The 17,462-nt window shown below is 38.6% G+C and overlaps 1 protein-coding gene across 3 annotated transcripts in view; it reads right to left on the minus strand.

Moving 5' to 3' along the window:
• Window positions 1-17,462, minus strand: part of TANGO2 (transport and golgi organization 2 homolog) — a 69,495-nt gene that overhangs the window by 15,856 nt on the left and 36,177 nt on the right. The gene's annotated exons all lie outside the window — the stretch shown is intronic.

Here is a 17,462-nt window from a genome sequence, read left to right on the forward strand (position 1 = left end):
TTACTCTGAAAACAGACATTACTCTAGTCACCAACAAATAAATTACAACTATGCTAGATGTTTTAATTTATTATACATGAGCCTCAGAAAATCTATTCCCTGAGACAGATTCTCTTTTTTGATTGAAAACTTTCAGCAAAACTGAATGTTGTATGAGTAGGATGCAATATAGTACAGCAGATGAACCATTTCTAGTTCCTTATTTTTCCATCAGGTGAAAGGACAGACACCAACAGCTCTATGCAAATAAGTATCAATTGGATAATATCTCATGAACAAAAAAAATAATGTGCTGGAAGTTAAGTTGCTGGTGCATAAATTAGGAGCTGGAATATGAACATTAGTGACACTGAAATGGTTCTCCTGTTCAGCTACTAACATTCTTCTTAAGAAACTATAGGGCAAGATATAATCTAAACTTTCCTTCCAAAACTGGAGGTGGGGAGAGGGAGAAGAGAAAGTGTAAGTTCTTATTTATATAGGACAGAAGAAGAAATGGCAGGAGCAGGACAAAAACAAACAACAAAATACAGTTTTCTGGACCTACAAATAGAACTGAGTATTCTGGGTGTATAACAGAAGGATGACCTGGTGGGGGTGTGTGCTGAAGGAGATGGTTTTTAAAATTAACCTATTTTATTTTTTTAGTGTTGGAAGCTCCTGGTAAAGCAACTGTTAATTTACCTAATGCTATTAGAACAATATTGTTTAGACATTTTCCATTCTTTGTTCTAATCTTAGAGGCTTGGAAATATTTCCATTCCTTATCTGCATTTTTCTTTTCAACATTAAGATGCCAGCTCAAATCCAGTTGATATGACCTCATGGCTGTTTGGGGATCACTCCAGTTCTCTACAGAGAGATGATGTCGGCATCACAAAGACGTGAGAACTGACAGCCTCAGCAGAGCCTTGTAGATTGATCACTCCTTTACCCCTATGGAAGCGCTGCTGCCACTCAAGCGGTACCTGTGCTGTGCGTAAGGACTTCTCATTAAAAATGTTAGAAAAGATTGATGAATGCATTGTTTGCAAAATGGACCAGAATGAAATTTTTGTATTTTCCCATATAAATTCAAACTTTACACTCTCTCATTTATAAATTAACATAGTTGTTTTCAAAACTTATTCCCTGCCTACAGAGCCATTTGTTTAGTGGCAGGATATCTGAAGTCTGACCATCCCACTGCAGTTTCCCCCCCTTACCTTTATGGACAAGCCATGCTTAAACCATATTAGGGGACTATGTTTTAGTTTAGTTTAGGTTTTAGGGAATCATGCAATAGGGCTTGCTTACACTTGGAAATTTACTAAAATAGCTATGACAAAATCATTATTTCATGTGAACACTCTTATTCTGGAATAGCTATTTTGGTAAATTTCCACATGTAGACAAGCCCTTAGTTTGTGTATACCAAGAGTTAAAACATCACTCCAATATGGGTTTTTTCTGTCCATACAAGGAAGAGTAAGTAATGTTATAATAGGACTTTGCCATAACCATGGATTCCAATGTACTAGACATTTTTGGGCAGTCTCCAATCAGTTCACTACCACTGGTTGGATTAGAGCACAGGTACAGCTCCTGGAGTCACATGGATTACTTCAGAAGCTCAGCTTTCATTTAAAAAAGAAAACTCTTTGTAGCCCACATGGTTGTGAAGGTAAACCTTAAAAATTTGGAGAGTAAACCAATGCAGTGATGACTGCCTGAGTCTGTAGAGAGGCATACATTACTGCCATTCATCTTAATGGGTAAACTTTTAAATTTGTGCTGTGTTCCTCCCCTGCTCCTCCCTCCAGCAACACCACTTCAGCAGAGAACTGTGGAAAGAGGGGCTCTCTACCACCATTCCATCATGTGTCAGTAGGGCCCCTACTTCCACTCTGAGTCTTCTGCTAACTTGGGTAAGGGCTGAGTCCTTTTCTGTGGCCCATCTACATAGAAATAATCTATGGTGTGTGGGGAGGACCAGCCTGCTCAAAAAGGGATAGAGAAGGCCACAGCCTGCCCAGGAGTAGTTTGAGTATATGACCCATGACATTCAAAGAGAAAGGGGGACCCACTGGCCCCCAGTTGTGGTGTGCTTAGGTTTTCAGATTATCTTAATCTGCCTACAACCATTGGTGCAGCTCCATTAATGGTAGTAATAAGGATCTCTAGTGTAAACAGGGCTTCTGTGTGTTTACCATAGTCACCTAACCCTGCTCAGAACAGGTCTAGACAACAGTGGCAAAAATGCCATTGAAATTTAAGAATTCTAGTGTGGACACAGCCCATCTTATACTCGGTTACTTTTGCAGTGTTGACATGACCAAAGGAATCCAAGCCTAATGTTTGAATCTGCTCTCGTTCTACATGAAGAGTGGCTACAGAAGGGTCTCCCTGGATATTAAGAACAGAAGATTTTATCAGGTTATAGCAATTTTAAATGTTGTGGCCAAAACCTAGATATCGTCTCTAACTCTAGAGATTTTGCTTTTAATACATGGATTTTATTAAGTGACAAAGTACTAGGCTTTTAAATTACAATTCTAAAAGAAGATATTCAAAACTTGCTGACAAAACTAGACAGAATCAGAACTCCCTCTCCACTTCCACTATTGACAGATCACACACATTGCATTTATTTTCCTGACAGCAAACAGTTATAGGCAACTACTTTTATCTTAACAAGGTTTCTCTAGAACTGAACTCTAAGAACATTAATTAAAATTCAGCTCAATACTGTGTCCAACTGTATTTACATTAGAGTACCTAACACACTGGGGCCTCTGGGTGCTGCAGTAATATAAATATTAAATACATGTTAATAATAAATTATAAAGTCCTCAAGTCCTAGCATATTATCTGAAAAATTACTTTTGTTTCCTGTTACTAATGATTTCAATACTGAGAGCAACTTAGAAACTTCTGTAATATCAACAGTTTCAATGCATTCATAAAAGACTTGATTCTAACTAACAGAGACACGAAAAATGAGAATTCCTCTACTATGGTGATGGTCCCAATATGAAATAACTAGATGTATCCCATGGAGACCATTGTCAGGTCTCATTTGGAATACTTTATACAGCATGAAATTGAAAACTGAAGAGTCCAGACCAACAAGATTAATTTGATGTATATAGGGAATGCTTTACAAGGAAAGGCTTTAAGAACTAAACATGTTCCACTTAAAAAACCTGCAAGAAAATACATTTATGGTTTATAAATATCTGAATGAAAGTAGACCCCATAAGTAACTGGGCAGGAATCAGTTCATACTATGAGAGATAAAACAAGCCTAAAGTAAAGTACAGGTTAGATACCAGAAATGGCTTTTATACCCACAGGAACATATTAAGTAACTTACATGGTGATATGAACAGTGGAGGTCAGTAGTGTCACATTTTAATCTAGACTATACGCTGTAACTAGCTAATAATTTTTTGGATATTTGCTGAAAGCCAGGCACTATTTTGGTGAGGCAGAGGACGGATTATAGGCAGCTATGATTCTACATGTTTCTCTTTCTAGATTAGCCACTACACAAGTAATACAGCAAAAACAACAAGAGATCTGTGGCACTTTAAAGACTAACAAATTTAATATTTGCAGACATAAGCTTTCGAGAGACTTTAGCTCTCTTCTTCAGATGCAGTAATACAGAAAATAGGTAACACAGAGGCATCTTATAGCTATCCAGGAGCATTGAGAACAATGGGGGAGGTGGAGTCCGGTACTTAAGACCTAATGACGACCATTGAGTAGGAAGTGAGAATGGGTCTGCAAACTTGACACATTCAGACTGGGTTTAAACAGAGACTTGGAGTGGCTATCTCACTACCGAAGGTAAATTACTTTGCTCACCCATTCTCACCTCCTACTCAATGGTCCTCATTAGGTCTCAAGTACCGGACTCCACCTCCCCCATTGTTCTCAATGCACCTGGATATCTATGAGATGCCTCTGTGTTACCTATTTTCTGTATTACTGCATCTGAAGAAAAAAGCTGAAGTCTTTCAAAAGCTTATGTCTGCAAATATTAAATTTGTTAGTCTTTAAAGTGCCACAGATCTCTTGCTGTTTTTGCTGTATACAGACTAACACGGCTACCCCTCTGGAACTATTCCACAAGTAATACAGAGACTGCACTTAGTATCACCATGCACTAAAGTGTTTGAGGGATTTTACAGAAGAAAAATCTCAACTACACTATGTACTACCACTACACAAAACTCTTTTATCAAAGCAAATACTATTACCCTCAGATAAGTCCCACAATTAACCTTCCCCTAATTACTCCTCTGCCCCATTCCCCTTTTACATCCTTTCCCACTCTTCACCCAAGCTTCTCAGACTACTGTCCCTTGTCTTCTTTGCCTACTCCAAACTCTGTGCCTTTGCTCATTGCCACTTATACTTGAGACAGCATCCAGTTAATATTTCTCCAAGCCTTCTTCCCCTTCTTCTCTTGGGAAATCTAAAAGCCAAAATGTTCCATGATTTTCCAACTATAAAGATCACTATGCTGTACTATGTACACCCATCTCTCTTTAGATTGTGACCTTGTTAACAACTTCGACTATTTTTCATCATATTTTTAATTACAATACTACCCAAGTTAACAATATACATTTTGGATTAAATATCTTGAAGTGCTAGAACACAAAAGTTGCTCATTGTTATACTGTTTTTTAAATTATAATGCTTATTTTAAAATTGAATCTCTGCTTTTAAAAAAGGTGCTTTTCATTTTGGGTCTTTTTAACCACCAATCTCAGTGTTTTACAAAATTAAGCATAATTATTCCCATTTTACAGTTGGGGAAACTGGGGCACAGCTAATTCAAGTTACATTCCCAAACCAATGGCAGAGTTGAGACTAGAACTCACAGCTCCCAAATCCCAGTTTACAGTTTAAACCAGATACATCTAATAAAACATAAAAAGATCAAGTACCTGGGCACCTCACATGTGACATCCCCCCCATTCGGAACACTGGCAGGGGAGATCACCTGAGACACTTGAACTAACAGCAATCTGGTTTAATAAGGAAGGGGTAGGACAAAGCATTTTCAGTTTTAGTCTCTGGGACTTGCTCCCCTTTTTCATCTGGTAGAGCCTGAGTTTTCTGACCTTCAGATCATGCTGCAATAGGTAATCTCCACCTCTTACCCCCCACCATCTTTTTCTGGGAATATAATGGGAAAGTCCTGATTTGGGCTATATTGGAAGGATTTCAGATTGGCATTTTAGAAGAAATCAAAATAATCATGAATTAATTTGATCTATAGCCCAAGATTATTTGGTTTAATTTCCCCCCCCCCAACCAGATTTTCCCCATGCATTCATGACAATGCATTGTAAAGTGTACATGACCTGTCCTGACTATCTCAATTCATCAAAATTATGGCTGCAAATTCAGTAAAGACATTTAAAAATGTAGTTTCTTCACTGGGGGATGTTAAAGGTTACAACTTCCTTTTTTCCCCTCACTTAGAATGCTTGTACCAGTTAATCTGTAAAACTTGGGCTAAAGTAATGAGGGTAGTGAACAGGACACAGGATGAGAAAAAAACTTTCTACTTTTAATGTAAACAAACATTGCCCCCTCTTCTCCCCCTTCAACATCTCAGATAAACATAAACCCTATTTATGGAATTTGGTAGATGCCACAAAAGTTTTTTTTACTTCACCTTCTACTAGAGACACAATAATAAGGATAGATTTTAGAAAAAACTGTAAACTATTTTATGACCAACTGGTGCATATGCATTAGCAATATCATTACTAATTTTAAAAATAAAGCAACATGGTATTTTCCATGGGTTAGTAGCATATCTGAGCTGAGAAGAGTTATAGGTATTATCAACACCCATTAGGCAAGAGAGAGAAAGTATAACTATCAAACACACTCTTTCCATAGAAATGTCACCTGAGTCAGACATCTGCAAAACATTTTGTCCTCAGCTATGGAATATGCAAAAGGCTAAGGCCATATTTCTCTCAGCTGTAATACCTACCCTCATAATCACAGGGCCAGATTATTGCAATTCCCTCCTAACAAGGCTTCCAGAAGTGCTTCCCTGCTTGGAGCTTGTTCAGATTATAGCAGCACATTTGCTCACTGCTTTGAGTGGCTGATCAGATTACATCCAACCTGCACTCTTTATATTGGCTGTCTCTAAGAAATGCACTGGCTAAACAGACACTTTTTTAAAGCCCTTAACAATGCACATGTATATTGTATCTGAGACCTTCCTGTTAGTCGTATACTGAATGGTCCTTTTTAGGGAACCTACCATCAAACCTTAGTTTGAAAGGCAATTGTAATGCGGGTATGACACGCAAGTGATAGTGGGTTACTAGTCTCCATTTCCTGACTCAAACCACATGGCATGGGCCAGGGTTACAAGAAGTTATACATCTGACAGTATCCATTGGCTCTAGTCATTAGATCTTCCCTCTTCAATTGTTTAGAAAAAGGAATACTATTAAATACCATTTAGTTTAGCTCTCATGTCACTAAAGTGATGTTTTATGAAAAAAAACCAAATGCAAATAAAACAACCAAAACCAATCAACTAATATAGCCTATTAAGTATAGAAAAAGTCACCTAGGATACAGGTGAGAGCAGTGACTCTCCACTTGACAAAGGAGAGGATTATTCTATGCCTGAAGACATCTGTCAATTACTATCTGAACTTCAATAGCATTCTGAACACGATTACTTTTTCTAAAATGTTCTTTCTGCAATGGCTTATTGCATCAAGAAGAATCCATGTCTGCAACTTGCATTTGCTGTTTCCGAGTTTTCCTACCAACAGCAAATGGGTCGGCATGTGTTGCCTTTGTCAGCACAAGCAGCATTCAGTGATGTCATTATTTTTCTTGCCTAAAATTATCTGCATTAACCAATAAAAATAATTCCTGGCTTGAGTTCATCTTAACTAAAATTGCTATTAAAAAGCAATGCAAACACATTGTACTGCCATCCCTTCTATACAGCAGTATTCTTGAACTTGAGGCCCACATCCCACTAACAGTGTAATCTGTGTATCAGTGGAAGCAAAATTGTTATAACAGACTGTGTGATGAAATTTTAAAAGATAAGTGATAAGACTGCCATAGATCAATGGTGCCCAAACTGTGGTACGTGTACCATCAATGGTATGCAGGCCACCTCCCAATGGTACACATCCACCTGCTGCTGGGGGGCTGGGCAGGAGCCGCTCCAGTGCTGGCTCCGCCCCCAAGCAGCACGCTGGCCCGGCTGTTCTGGTCCCCTCTCCCCTGGACACACAGCGGCTGTCCAGGAGCTGCTCCAGCGCCAGCTCCTCCCCTAAGCACTGTAGTGACCGCCCCCCACCTCCACAGGTGGTGGCGTTTTATGTTGGTGGTATGCAACATGGTAGAGCTTGGGAACTGCTGCCATAGGCTACATTAATACTAGAACTGAAGAATTTGCCATCTACCGAATTGCTATGTAGTCAAGAAAATATGGGAAACAAATGTATTTCCTTTTTATTTATTTCTCCATTTTCTGTGAAAGTAACTCTCAAATTTGACAGATGCCACAATGAAACAAATGGATTTGAGTATGCATATCCCATTATTCATTGTGATACGTTTTCTTCTGGCTATTTAGTACATCCATGTTTTTGTATAAATAGCAATTCCTTACAAACAAATGCTGGACACAGTAGAAGAACTTATTAAATAAAAAAACTTGAATTCAGCTAGAAGAGTGCAGTGCTCTCCCCTTGAAGGCAACATAAATAAATGTGCTGCTCAATAAAAAGGCAGAATCACTTGGACTATTTTACAACTCCATGGAGGTGGTTTTGTTTTTGTTTTTGTTTTATATTGGCTACTGGATTATTACACTTTTTTTATACTGCAAATATTTCATGGGCTAAGAGAATAAGGCAAAATCATTAGTACCGATCATTGCAGTATGATGTGTAGTATCACAGTACATAGATCAAAAGTACAGGAAGGTATTATGTCTTTTTTAAAAGGCACCAACAATTTTAATGGTTGTTTTATTATTGTATAAACGCAATATATTTTCAGATTACCAAACCTCTAAACTGTAGTACAGGGCCTTTCAGGAAAAAAAGTCAGAATGATTCATATCCCCAGGGATCTGAACAGGAAAAGAGAACTAAGTTTTAATGGAAGGGGATGAAAATGCAGAAAACAGCTCTTGAACAAGCTATAAGCTAAGCGTTATCATAAATGAGACCTCCCGCTGAACAAGAAGTCGCTACCGCCTTCCTTTACTGATGGTCTTTTGTGTGAAAAGAATATTAATATCTACCATCTGCTTTGAAATTCTTGTGACTGAGTAATGCAGTAATAAGATTCCCTGGAGTTTAACAAAAAAGATGGGGAGTACATACAAACCACAAGGTCACTAATTCAAGACAGCTGTATCTTATTGTTTCTACATTCCACATTTTCCCAGTCGTGCATTTTCTATTACACATACCTCAACTATAAAGCTGCTGCCACCTTACAAGGGGAATTGTTTTGTCAAATAAAATAAGACTGAGGTTTTCCAGGAGAGTTCTTAAATGGGGATGCTTCCAAAGTTTAGCTCAATGTGCCAGTCAGTTACTCTTTCTACTGTAATTTGGCTCTGACCATTCTTTTCCTACTGTTTACAGCTACTCTGTACTGGAGCCCAGTGGCAGAAGCCAAGATGAAACATTATTGTAAGCCTGATCGTGACAACAGCACAGAAATGCTGGACAGGGTTTCTGCAGGGCAAGAAGCCTCAAACTGCCTCCCTTTCCCCTTCCAGCTCCATAAATGTCAACAACAACTGTGCTAGAGAAGCAATAAAGGTGCAATTAAAATGATTGCAACCCAAAAATGCAAGGCAGTCACATTTCTTATAAATTTCTGATCTAATTGACAGTAGCACAACAAAACCAAAATAAAAAATAAACAGACAAAAACAAACCCCCACAAAACATAGGCTAGTTTAGATTCCCTCCCTCCTTAAATATAAGCAATAACAAATTCTTTAAAGCATAAATCTTAAAGAGATATATGGCTACAGAGCAGCAGAAAGCTATTCAGAATTTATGGTTCAGAATTATTTCCTGTCACTGACAGAATATAAACAGTGTATCCTTTTGCACACCTGCCCTGCCTCCACAGTAAAGGCACATCCTTGTTGCAGTCAACAGTAATGTAACAAAGCGAAAGGTAATGAGGAAATAAAGCACAACACAGGGCATGGTTATCATGAGATAAACCATACCCCAAGGGCATCATGAGCTCTAATCTTGTAACAAGATGAATATTTTACATACAACAATGCAGCCTGGATTGTTTTACAGCTATTATAACAAATGTGCATGCATATTTTCTATGCAATGTAAAAAGAAACTGAACTGAAATTTCAGATGAGCTGTGTGGTTCACACAGATTAATCTACTTCTTTAGGATGCACATGAGGCAATCAGAATGCTCCCTTTTTGTTCAGAATCTTTTTTTAAAAAAATACTTGGCATTTTTATACATGACTGTATATACACTATCAACAAATAAGAGGACTGAAAAAGTATGGTCATATTCACAGCACACAAAACATTGCTCAGTGATTTTGCTGGCAGAGTTTCAAATAAGACTAGTGTGGTGGTGGCCTGATTTTTGGTGGGGAAGAGGCTGACGCTATGGAGAAGAGAGATCAGTTCTTTCATACCAAATTTCAGAACCTTTTTCTTCCTACCCACACAAGCGTATGGGATATTCCAAATCTCATAAAACTCTCAAATAACTGAGCACTCAAGCATCAAAGTAAACAATTCAGTGAAACTGCCACAGCAGGACCACAGACAGCTAGGTCCATGTGTTTGTTCATCATTTAAACCAGAGGACAAAGAGGCTCTGCTGTGCAGAGGTGGTAATAGGATGGGAATAAGCAAAAGGAGGAAAGTAAGAAAGATTACAGAAAGTCACGCATGACATCTGACTCTCCTTCCACTTCTGTATTCTTCCCATACGACCTCATTTTATACACCAAAGCCTCTTAGAGTACTGCCTGAGCTAGTTACTAAGTCCGAACAGTGCAAACTCTCTTTTGATGACCATGTTGAGAAAGGCATCCTGGATTCTAAACTCAGGTTCTAAACAGGACTAACATCAAAACATCCTGGGTTCTAAACAAGACAGAGTGTCTAAGATATTTTGAGGATTCTGTAACTTCTCTTATGGATACAGATTTCTCAGATTAACTCTGTTAGCTTTTTTTGCTGCATCTTAGTGGAGTGGTGTCATGACATAATCAATTAACTCTCTAGACTTCAATGTAAAAAGTCTGATTTTTCAGTCATTTGCTGTTTCAGCAGATTTCATGGAATTCAGTCCCAACCATTACCATCTCAATGACAAGTTTATTATGTCGTTATGTCTAAACAGCAAAACACAACCCACCACAGCAAGTCTCAGAGCCTAGGTCAACTGACTCAGGTTCACAGGGCTTGAATTGGGGAGCTAAAAATAGTGTAGACATTTGGGCTTGGGCTGGAGCCCGGGCTCTGAGGCCTTGCCCCCCACGTTGGAAGGACAAAACAATTCCTCTTGTAAGGGCCCATTTTGCTATATGCCAAACCCTACTTTATTAAAATGTGCTTATCCACAGGGAGTGTTTCCTCCAAGTCAGCAACAAGAGTGTTACTTCCTAAATATACCTCAGAACAGGAAAATAGGCTGAGAAGAGGTTAGCAAACTCCATGCGGTTCTGAAGTGGTATACTTAGGAAGAGGTTAGAAAACTAAAAACCACAGGGATTTTCTTGTTCACCATGCAGCCCTGTCATTAAAAATCAATAACGTTAAAGGTGACAAATACCTATGATGATATGGAGAATTGGGTTAAACTAGAAATGTCACAGAATGTGTTTTTTAAATGAAGATGCAAGCACAAAAGCTGTGGAAGCAAACAATCTAGGCTTTAAAAATCCTCAGGGTGGTTTCTCATCCAATCTTTTCCTCACATGGTTACCCCTGTATCAGACTAACAGGATGTCATGATGCCAGGGTAGAGAAGACTGAAATATGCACATGTGCAAACCTTCACCATGTTGTGGATCAGTCTATAAATGTATTTCCCACTGTTCGTAGCATCACATGCTTGGATATTTCCCTCCCACACTGACCTTTTTAGAGTATAATGAAATTAATAGTAAAGATAGTAAACGGGAATTGCAAAACAATGTGGTTACACAGCAGAAAGCGTTGAAAAAACAGTCTTCAAACTCTCTTTTAATGGCTATTTTTCTGGGCCCTATTGCACCATCAACTGCAATAATAATCATCTTTGCCATTTACATGGAAAACTAATTTATATTTATATACTACATTTCTCTCATGGCTACTTCTAATTTCTTGACATGATGAATTCACATATTTGAAAGGAATTACTTTACACCATTAACATGTTAAGAATCTTATTTCAGCAGGATACGCAGTGTTGAAGTAATATTAAGATTGAGAAAAACAAGTCAACATGTATATCTTTCATGGAGATATACCCGTCCCTTAGTGCATGGAACTCTGACCCAAAACACAAAAGCAAATTGTCTTACTGAGCTGACAGCTACTGACCTGGTGCAATTCTTTGTATTTTTTACTCCTGCTGCTAAATATTAGCTGAAGATTGCATTCCAAACTATCCTAATGTGATTATGCTAATAGATGAATGCTCCCATGAGTATAAATGTATATACATTAGAACTGACAGTTATTTTAAGGCTTTGCTTGGTCAATTTGAATCTCATTTTAGGTGCTTGTTAACAAACAAGAAGGTACCCATGCAACCCTTTCTCATCTCTTTTCAGTTACAGATGTTGCAAAACCTGATTTACAGAGGTACTGAATGAACATCCAACATCAGATAGATTTGTGGTTATTCAGTACTTCAAAAATAGAAAAAATTTTAATAAAAAAGTCAGGCTCTGCAATGTTTAAAATTCTACTACTTCACTTGTCCAGAGCAAGTTATTGTATTTGGCAGATAAAGTGTGTTTTTCAAATCCAATCATCATGGTAAAAGGTTGGGAAGTAGTTTTTGAGCCAATCCTGGTAAAATTTTCTTCACAGTTCTGCAAGGCTATAGTAAGACTATAGCAGCTGGCTCTTAACTCATCCAGAGTTTCTTTTTTGCATTTACATTTTTGGCTAGCAGGGTTTCTCAGGAGTCAAAGTAGGTGCAACAGCTTTCAATATTGTGAAGGACTTTTCACTCTCTTTACCCTATTGGAAGATAAAATGCTGTAATTTTCCAAGGGTATAATTAAATATCACTAGTGGGCTGGCTGAAAGAACAAATTGTGTAGTCAAAATCTCTGCTCCAGTACTCACCCTAAATAATTTAGTACACCATCTTTGCAAATCCTGTCAGCAATAACTGAAGTCCATCCTAAACATTAAACCGTGTCACTCTATTGCCATGTAGTACACAAACACTAGCTTACAGCCTCTTATTCAATAAGCACCTTGCATTTAAAACTCTTGCTATTCTTAGCTCCCAAGTATAACCATTTAACAAAGCAGATTTTTCCTCAAGCATTTCTTCTATATCCTTTCACACTGCAGAGCCAGCACAAGCCTGCAACTCATTAAATGAACAACAAAAAATCCTGCACATGGATCTTCCCATGGGGTTATTTCTTTTACACAGAGGCAGATTACCAGAGAGGTAGATTACATCATGGAATGGGCCATCCAAATACCCCAAAAGATGTGATTCAATATGGAAATAAAATCTCCTCCGACCACACATCCCTACTTGTCACCTAAACCCCACTCTGGAACACAGGTGGGGTATCATTAAACAGTTACAACCTATACAACACATCCTGAAAGAAATCTTTCCTAAACTCCCTCTTCTAGCCTTCAAACAAGAACCCCCAACCTCATCATGAGAAGCAAGCTCCCCACAGCCCAGGACACATTAACTCAAAGTGGCACCAGATCCTGCCAGAACAACAGATGCAAAACCTGTAGGCATATAGCCATTGCTACGATGATCTACACCACCCACAACACACTGTCCCAAGATCCATAGCTCTTACACATGCTATCACAACTTGTGGTATAACTCATCCAGCATAGTAAATGCCCCAACAACAACTATGTGGGTGAAACAAGACAATCACTACACTCTTGAATGAACTTGCACTGAAAAAAAAATCACAATATAGCTGACCTCTCTGTCCTCATCCTCACAGGAAACTTGCACAACACCTTCAAAAGACAAGCCTGGGAACTTAAATTCATAACTCTGATAGACATGGACTGAATACAGACACCAGATTAATGATTTATTATAACAATTTATAATCCACTAACCCCTTCCTGGCCCCCCACACCTTTCTTCCCCTCTTTCCCCTTTATGATTGGAGAGGTGTTAACTGGTCATGTCACCTTTAATGGCCCCTTGAAAAGTGAAAAGTCTATTATTTGCTCAGCTTTGTCCGAAAGTACCATTCAGGAGGCTCACACTGCAGTCTGTAAATTGAGAGTCTTTTATAAACTATCAGTATTCTTAGGGTAAATTAGCAAACTGATTTAATAATGCCTGATATTCTAGTTGAAAGTTAGTCAGATGGCAGCATGCTGGGAATGAGGCAGGGTGGAGGAAGAAAGAGGTCAGCAACTCTAAAGTTGAGCTAAATGAAGCAATCCAAACTAAAGGGCAGAGAAGACCCAGTGTGGGATAACGAACTTTGTAGAGCAGAGAGCACCAATGATGGGAGAAGGCGCATATACTACAAGCGTCCAACTTGGTTTCTGTGTTGGCCTCGGGGAACACTTTCTATGATTTATCCCAGCCACAACAAATCAGCTCACTAGTTTCAGCTTCATAGTAAACAGCAAACAAAAAGTCTGCCCTTGCTGTGGATTTACAGTTTCCTTGATTTGCAGGATAACAAAGTCCTTCCTATACCAATCAACTTAGCTCGGTCCAAATAATAGTTGGAGTGGGGTGCATCAAACTTGTCAAAAATTTAGTCTCTGATAAAGATACTCAGTCTCCCATGTTAAAAAATGTTTAATTAGATCATTCAAATTACTGCTTGGCGATTACTTGTTAGAGTTCAACTGAAGATACCAGCAGACCTTCAAAACACTGTTCCTCTCTCTCCAGCTGAGCTCAGGGGCTATCTGGTCCTTCACCAGTTCCTTGGAGCAGTGATGTGGGGCAGTGGTTCTCAACCTTTCCAGACTATTGTACTCCTTTCAGGAGTCTGATTTATCTTGCATACCCTAAGTCTCACCTCATTTAAAAACTATTTTGCTTACAAAATCAAAAATGTGTCACTGCACACTATTACTGAAAAATTGCTTACATTCTCATTTTGTCTGTAATAAATTTTAGTTTGTGTTGACCTTGCTAGTGCTTTTTATGTAGCCTGTTGTAAAACTAGGCAAATATTAAGATGTGTTGATATACCGTCTGGAAGACCTCTGCGTACCCCAGGGGTACATGTACCCCTGGTTGAGAACCTCTGATGTGGGGGATTGGTTTGGTGTCCATATGTATCACTGAAGTGCTTACTTTCTCTTTCTATTGTTGCAGTTCTTAGAGCCAGGTCACTTATTCCTAAGCAGGAGCAGCTAGCACTGAAAGACTATTGTGGTATCTTCACAGCTGGAGTACGTCTGCCTTGATAAAACATGTTTTTCCTTTTAAACTTCAATCAGGTAAAAAGAGTTCCATTTTCTCTCCCCACCTTATCACAGCTGTTTCTAAATAAATAGCCTGGACAAGAAAGAAGCTATGCTATTTTGCACCAAAAAGTCCTTTAAAGTGTTTATTCCTAGTCCTTTATCTAAAAATTCATGGGGGAAAAAGTGAGTGATGACCATGGAACACCAATGGAGGTCAGTTCAGTAGAGGGAACAAAAATGTAGCAGTGTCACATTTGTTCACAGTATTCTAGAAAGGTATAATATATAATTAACTTAATTCCAGCACCCACTTCTCCAAATGAGAGTGATTTTCCAGACTTGTGCAGAAAGGATAGCTGGGGGAGGAGGATTCTAATCTGTAGCTGGTGGGAAGTTTGGGGAATAGGGTGCTAGAAGTCTTGCCGTCCCAACTAGGGAACGGTTACAGTGGTGGTGCATCATCTGTGGCATATGGTGGCTCTTGTAGCAAGGTGTACGCGTAATTAGAGTAGAGGATATGTACTATTAGATGCCTTAACCTTTTATATCCTCTCTCTTGTGATACGCATATTAGGTACACATACACATTATGTAACAGTTAAGGTTGTCTGTACATAACATATGGTACCACCTATGGTTAAAGTTTGCTCAACACTTTTCAGGCACTGTTTTTAGTTGTTTAAAGCTTGGCCAACCTAACCATTTAGGCTGAAATGTTCCATGCCAGGTGTCTGCCTCAGGCTGGTTTGAGAATATCAGTGATAACAGTTCATGCATTTCTGAGAAGGAGATTAGGGAAAACACATTTTGCCCATGTTCAAAAAATTCTCAAAATCATTTCTATTAAGTTCTAGAGACTCCATGATTTGGAACAGGGACTTGATATTGGGTAATAGCTCATCCTAGTGTCCGGAATGTGCTTTCTTCAATCCATGAGAATTCACCCAAATTTGGCCAAGTCATAAGGCTCTAAGAAAAAAAAAAAAGCTCAGTTTGCACATATTCAGTAGAAGTTTATAAGGTTTTGGTAGCTAGCTTCTCAGAGATTCCATCTGCACTAGACATGTTCCATCCCTTCACAGTTCAACTGAACTGTGCATGTACCATTTCCTGTAACAAGTGAGCATGCTGCATCCTGGAGCTGAGCAGGTTTTTCCTGCAATTGCTCCTCTGCTATTGACTACTGCAGTGCTGGGGACCAGAACTGAGAACAGAGAGTCTCTTCTGTGCTCTCAATGTTCTCCCTGCTAGCATCTAGGCACCAAGGAGAAGGAGGAGGAGGAAGCAGTCACGCTAGAATGGCGAGGTTTGAGAAATGGGTCAGAAGCCAGGGTGGGGCAGATAGGCTAGGGATGCAGTGCCATAAGGATCTATGACCAGTAGAGAACACTACATTAGAGAACCTGGAATTAAACCCAGGAGTTTTGTCTGTATGTTCTTCTGCATCCTCAAATAGCTATGAAACTCTCTGGCAAGGCTGTGATATTCCTCTCCACCCCCTCTACTGACCTGTCTACCCAGAGGATAAATAGACTTCTACTGCCAATAATCACTCTGTTAGGTCAAGTGGCAGAAATCTGTCTTGTTGATCCAAACCCTGATAACCCAAATTGGGGATCAATGTGGTTCCGACTAGATGTAATTTATGTTTTCAAATTTTTGTTTAAAAACAAAAAACCATATGCACACACGAAATTACATCCAAAACTACTATGGTAATAGAATGTTAAGGTTGCAAAGACAAGCACTAACATTAGAAAATGCCTGTACAACATTAATCCAGCCTCCTTGTGGGTACACATTATGATTCAGTATTTAATTATGTTCTCATATATGACCCCTGCCTTATTAGTGAATGGGAAATTATCTGATACTTCTTTTTATCATCAACTTTCAATATGTTCCCATACCCACACACATATTCTATGACACTCCTAAAGAAAAAGTACCGATTACCAGTACAAAATGTTTCCATTTTACTATTACTTATTATTCTCAAAGGGCAGAATTGATCCAAATTTTCTTACTGGATATCTATAAGGAGAAAGACTGTTTAATTGCATTAAAAAACCAAAACCACAACCAAATGCAAACACACAGCATGTTTTAAGTTTCACAATAAAGCATTCATTCTATTGTTTCCCAATTTTGGTATTTTATTATCATGTAGGAATACTTTTAATTTTATTAAGAACTGCTGAAATCTTAGTCACACTTGTTCTCTGTATGGGTATTAAATCCGTCCTCTCTCAGCATCATAAACCAATAATAGCTATGAAATCATTCAGATTCTTGAGAGTTCTAAACAACCATGTGAGATGACACATGAACTGTGTCATAGTTTGGATTCTCCTTTGATCGCTGACAGTTCTCATTGGATTCCTGTGATGGGTTATTTCACGTCTTCAGGTAGCTTACTATTCAAATGATATTGAAGTCTTCATTACCATCCTCAACCATTCTCATTCCCTACTTATTCGAGTTCTTCCTGTTCACCTGACCTGGTGACCAACATGAATAGCTTTCAACTATTTCTTTCAGTTAGAAAAAAGATGTAATTGGAATTATTACTTTACATCTGCAGCATTACCTATTTATTATCCATTTATTTTCATCCATTCATCTCACTCAAACTTTATTCAGTATCTCCAGCAGCTCTACATTCTTATATCCCATCTTCTAGCCCTGAATTTCCAAAAGCACTTCCTTGAAAGGCTGTAGAAGCTTTAGCCATTTAATCAGTCATGTTTTCAGATACTCAGAGCTTGTCTACACTGCCTCACAGTT

This window comes from Emydura macquarii, unplaced genomic scaffold, assembly GCF_026122565.2.
Source record: "Emydura macquarii macquarii isolate MOO-44397 ecotype Brisbane River unplaced genomic scaffold, CSIRO-AGI_Emac_v2 contig_554, whole genome shotgun sequence".
Taxonomy (NCBI): Eukaryota; Metazoa; Chordata; order Testudines; family Chelidae; genus Emydura; species Emydura macquarii.